Here is a 6,207-nt window from a genome sequence, read left to right as displayed (position 1 = left end):
AAATGGGATGAGGTTGACTTTTCCCCCTCCTACTAGTGCCCCTAGAGGCTTCTAGGGGCGTAGCCGCTAGTATAATATAAATTATCAAACAAATGTATGTACAATTATTTAGACTTATAAATTAATATTCTGCTTATTAAGATCTTGCACTTTACAGGTGAAGATGTTCGTTTGTACCACCGTCTGATTTAGAGCTTAGCTTTTATGGATGTTATCATCCTTGAAGATTTCTCAAGGACTTGCTAATTATAAGACTATTATTAAGCTTTAATTTTGTCGGGGAAGGATAAATATATTTCAGTAAGCATCCATAGCCTAAGAAAACTTTTGGTCAGCTTTTGAGGATGAACGAAATTACTAACCCAAGTACCTAACAAAACGAATTATAAGCAGCGGTTCAGCAGCAAAGCATTCCCTCTTTAAAGATTACTCACACCCTAGAGGTTTGAGGCGAAGCTTATAATGGATATTTAAAAGTAGAGATTGCGTAAAGAACCACCTATTACAAAGCTGTGACAAGCAAAAATTTGTCTAAAACTCCCCAAAACTAAGATTTCTTTGGTGAGTCATTACCAGAGACACTAAAGAAAACATTTAAACATCAACTTTTTTGGGCATAGTCCTTTTTTGGGTATAGTCCTTTTCGTGGCAACGCCCCTTAAGGGGCGTTTCTTCGTATTTTCACAAAAGCTTTTCTCCTATTTCTAGCCCCTGCGGGGCAATCACCTAATTCAATGTAACCTAACCTAACCTAAAATAACCTATCAAAAGCCATTTTGAAAATACGACGAATCGCCTCTTAAGAGGTGTTGCCACGAAAGGGACTATACTCCAGTTTTTTACTTTCTTGAAATTAAGGTATCCAAATCTATAAGCTCTGATGCTTGATATGTGTAGACGCAGAAAGTCCCTTAATGACGTCATAAAAATGAGGGATGAGGAGAAGAATGGAATGGTAAAGAAAACTCCTAAAAAAGAGATGGATAATTCCTAGTTTATATGACGTAACATGCTGATTTTTTTTAATTTGAGGGACTTCCTTCGTCTTCTTGATAAGTACATGTTAGAGTCGTCCTATCGATTGCAAATCTTTGGAAAGTGTACAAACTTTATAATTGTTCTTAGTTCTCAATGTTTTTTTTCCGGCTGCATGATATCTTGATCTCGCTTTTATGGTTGTTGTCATCCTGGGTTTCCCAAATTGAAATCTTCATCCTTTTGAAAGCAACGCTTTTCTATAATTATGATTGGCGCGTCAATCCGTACGTCTGTAATGGATAGATATTTTGCTGAGACTTCCAAATAGATTTTCTGTTTATCAAGTTCTGACACTCAATGTTAGTGCTCGTCTGTACTTTTGTCTAATTTTGAAGCTTCGCCTTCTATGGTGTTGTCATCCTTGCTTTAAAAAATAGAAAACCACATGTTTTGATTTGTTGTACAATGAATGTATATACTATTCCCATTTGTTTTGATTTTGCCATAAACTTGAAATGAAGAAACTATGAAAACACCTTATTTTGGGATAGATTTATAGACTTTCACACATAGATCAAAGACAGAAATTTATATTCTATTCAAAAAATTGTAATACGGTCAACTAAGATTTGACATAGAGATATAGATAGAAGAGAGAGAAAGAGAGAGAGATATATAGATAGAGAGAGAGAGAGTGCTCTCTCTCTCTCTTATTCGTTAAAGTCTTTCAGTGTCTTTTTTCCCACACCATTGTATTTGCTCTCTATCTTTCTTTCTATTTCTGATTATAATTCAGTATTTAATCACAATCGATTTATAATTTCTGGATGTTGCTCCATATTTTCGCCTACTGTAATAAAATTATTATTTTTTTTTCAGCTGGCTAATATAACCCCTTTCACGCCATCCCCTCCCCCTCTACTGGAGAAAAGTGCTGACCAATAAATGAGAAGTAAAGTAGCAACCTATATTGACGACAAAATTTTCCGTGTCATAATATCTACGCATATTTTATCCAGTTTTATCACATACACAAAAGAAAAATATTTCGTTGTTTGTTATGTTTAATGATAAAACAATTTGTGGTTCTAAGATTTGATAACGATCAAGTGATAAAGTGTATTCATACCTATCCTATTATATAAAGTAATCTCAAGTTTTTAGTGTACGAAATTAATTTTTTAAAAATTACGCAACCTATACGTGATTTTCAGCTATCTTTGGGGCGCAAAATATAGTTCAATTGACGACCTTATATCTGCACCCTAAATGTTTTCTAGATTTATTTTGCTTGTTTGCTATGCCCTATTCCTGACCTCCCTTACTTTTTTATTACAGAGTCCCTAAATGCCAGGTGCGAAGTCACACTAGTAATAGTATATATATAAATCACTACCTAACGCTGAGATAATAATAGAAAGGGAAAGTTTATAAAAATTAAGCTGACGAGAACAATTGCATCCATGAGAACAAAACTATATAGCTTCTGACAAAAAAGTCTCAAATTAAAATGTAATGAATAATGCAACAAAAATCCTTTAAAGCATATTTATGATTTATAATTTTACTTTTTATACCCTAACGGCTAAATTCCTTAAATCTAGTAGTTTTGTATTCATAATTCAACGGAATAGGGAATTGCAGAAAAATAGCCTAAAAACATCCACAAACTTTATTTAAGACCTAAAGACCTTTAAATTTATCTTTCTAATTTTATTTATATCTATCAAAAACAGAGGAAATGCAATCATTTTTGTAACTGTATTATGAGACTTTAACACATGGATGGAATGACGTACTTACAGACACACTAATTAAAGAGTAGCTACGCTCCTAATAATGATATAAAATATTACACATGTGGGAAGCTTAGTGTGTGAGATTTTACTACAGAATCCAGGGATCTTAAGGGATAAGACAATGTAGGTCAGATCTATTGTAAATAACAAAATTGCCTTTTCTGTGCACAGATTCAAATTATTTGTGAAAAAGTTTGGGCACTTCTAGTTTGTACCCATCAATTAAGATTGAAGTTTGTGAGATAACGTATTTATAAAACTCTGGGCTTCAGTATGATTTTCAGTCTAATGCCCCCTCCCTGTATGATAAAATGTAATTGGACACACTGTTTTTAGATGCGTAGCATCTAAATAACTTTATCTTTACCACAATTACTTTCCCATACTTTCTTTGTAAGGGCTTCATAATAAAGAGGCAAGATTTTTAACTATATTTATTTAACTGTTATCTATATTTAAAGATCTCGCTAACTGCTGGTATGATTATGTTATTCTTAACAGAGACGTTTTTTTCTCTCAGTTGGATTTTAGTTTTTTTTTCGAGATTAAGTCAGATTATGGTTTTGTAGCGCAGCAATAACAAACAAACGGCGGAATATCCAAGTTATATACCAGCAACTCCAGAACTAATTATAGAGTAGCCTGCGCTCCTAAATATTACGCAAAATGTTCATGTAACTTAGATTTTCTCAAATATTAGTTTTCAATTTTTGCCATTTTAGCCTTTTACCTTTTGTGGTGAAGTTAAATGATTGTGAATGATTTTTTTTCTTGTTTGTCATTAAATAGGTGGTTGTTAGGGGGGGGGGAGGGGGTTGCTAGTGAGGTTTTAAATTGGAGGGGGATTCTATTTTCTCTGACCAGATAGATTTGTTCCTATACTAGGACAATACATCAGAGTTATACGAATCAGACCAATTTATAAAAAGGCATTCATATTGTTACTGAAAACTAGAAAAAATTTATTTATTGTTATTAATTATCTTGCAAGCTTAGATATAATAAAAAAAAGTTATTTAGAAACAAATATAATTACATCTATAGGCAAGTAGCATTAACATTAAAGAAGAAAGAACTACGTTAAATATACTTTAAATAAAAAAGAACAGTAAACTGTAAAAAAAAATATTTAATTACATGTTATGCAAATTTATGTTCAAATAAGTAATCGCTAGCTAGGGAGGGGACATAGGGCTGTAAATTATTCAGATATGTAATGTTTTTTAAGCTCATTTGTTGGCTTAAAATTATTAGAACTTTTACAAAACCTTGAATGATTTATGCATATTTGAAGTTTTTTACAATTTTCCAACAATGATTTCAAACATAGTAAATTGTTACTCATAATGACTGTGTGTTTTATAGTATTGTAAATTTTTGTATTGGGAAAAGGAAAATAAAAGGTTGATCTTCTCTTATTAAACTCTATTATTAGAGCATGTACAGAGAGATGGATGTACATAGCGAGAAAATTGAGAGGTGCGTCTCCGCGCAGATTACATTGGAACGATGATCGCGAGACAAAACCAGGACCAAGAGGGCGCGCTCCGGCTGGGAAGTGGGGGGAGGGGGAGAAATTTCACGGTTATTGGAGATAAAAATTATATCCTTACACTTGACTAAAAATAAAAACTTGCACCGGTAAATTTTCTCCCCCCCCCCCTAAAATAAATATTTCCCGTATTTTTCCAAAGATTTCCCCCCGGATTTTTCGCCCTCCTTTTTGTTCTTTTGATAGTAGTAAGTAACGGATAAGAAATTTACACGGATTATATTTTTCTGAAAGGAAATATATGGTTTGATTATTGTTTATAATGAAACGGTTAAAATTTACTGTTAATTGTGAATATGAAAGTTATTTTTGCTTTAACTCTGTTGTTTTAGTGATTTTTTGTGTGATTTTAATTTATAATAATTTTGCTAATATTTTGCATTAAATCAATAATTTTATAATTTTTTTTGCAAAGTCTTAAAGGTAAAAAAGTAAGCGATATTTTCCTTTTCTAAAACTCGTTTGGTTGGGGGTAAAAAATCCTTCAGAAAAGCATTTAGCAGCACAAGAGTTCTTAGAACGGTTTACTTTATTTTTCTTCTTATTTTTAGATTCTTTCTTTTATTCATAAATTATGATGAAAAAGTAAATAGATTATTAATAGATTAGATTTGAACTTTTTAAGTTAAGAATGTAAAAGAAATTGGATCTTTTTTCAAACCTGATTTTTGATGAGGCTAATAAAAATTCCTAAAAATATACTTATATGATGATAAGTATATGCAAAATAACTATACATAAAACATAAAAAGATTAAATATACTTTTTAAACACAAAGACAATTGGGGAAATGCTAATTTTTAAAATCATTTTGAAGACCAATAATCCTCTGATAACTCACTATGTCTATTTAATTATTTTTTTTGCTTCGCTACTTATGTATGTTATCATCCTTGATTATTATAATAATCAACCTAGACCTAAATAGGTTTATTATTTATTATATAATAACATCTTGGCAATAAAAAGTAGCCATATGGCTTCATAAAGATGCTTTAATCTTTATTCATTATGTTTTGCTTTTGTCCTATTAAATGTTTGCACAAAGCTACTCTATAACTCATAGGGTTTGTCTGTACATCCGTCCCGCCAGTATGTTCCACTGATCAGGTTATTGTGTTGCTGTTTTGTCTACATCATAAATGCAAAAATTATTATTTTTCAAATTGCGTTTACTATATTTTGTACTAGCGGCTACGCCCCTAGAGGCATCTAGTGGCAATTTAAATGATTTTTTATATTTAAAATATGGCTATTTTGCGTTTGACGTTTTTGTTTCGTTGAACTCTCTTTCTAAAGTCAAGAAATTAAAAAAAAAATTTAATTACTCTAGGAAGGGTGGTGGTAACCTCCCCCAAAATAGTTATAAACCTTCCCGGGACATTTGAAAATCTACCCTGTTAAGGAGAACCCGATCGGTTCAGCGGTTAGCGAGATCCTTCGGTACAAACACACAAACACTCAAACATCCTGTTTCTTTAGTATAAGGATAGTTTTTCTTTTCGCGTTCTTAAATTGTTAAAATGTTTTTCAATATAATAATTATTGATAATTCAAATCATGTAAAGAAACGAAGAAGCGGGTCTCGTCGTATTTTTACAGTAGCTTTTTATATGGTTATTTTGGTAAGTTTAGGTAGATGTTAATGATTGCCCTGCAGGGGCTAGAAATAGGAAAAAAGCTGCTTCTTTCCATTATCCGTTGATTATACTCTTTATAAATTTCAAAATTAAAACCTAATTATTAGACTATAAAAGTTTTAAAGATTTTTAATCAATATAATAGATTTGAAATCTGCATAAAATTTTATGGATTTTTTATAAAATTAGTTTTTTATATAATTCTTTATTTAAAGGCGCAAATACAAATTAAGTTAAA

The sequence above is a fragment of the Acartia tonsa genome, chromosome 5 (assembly GCF_053477335.1).
Source record: "Acartia tonsa isolate MP-2025a chromosome 5, ASM5347733v1, whole genome shotgun sequence".
Classification (NCBI taxonomy): domain Eukaryota; kingdom Metazoa; phylum Arthropoda; class Copepoda; order Calanoida; family Acartiidae; genus Acartia; species Acartia tonsa.
The sequence above is the reverse complement of the archived record's forward strand: the minus strand, read 5'-3'. Positions refer to the sequence as shown.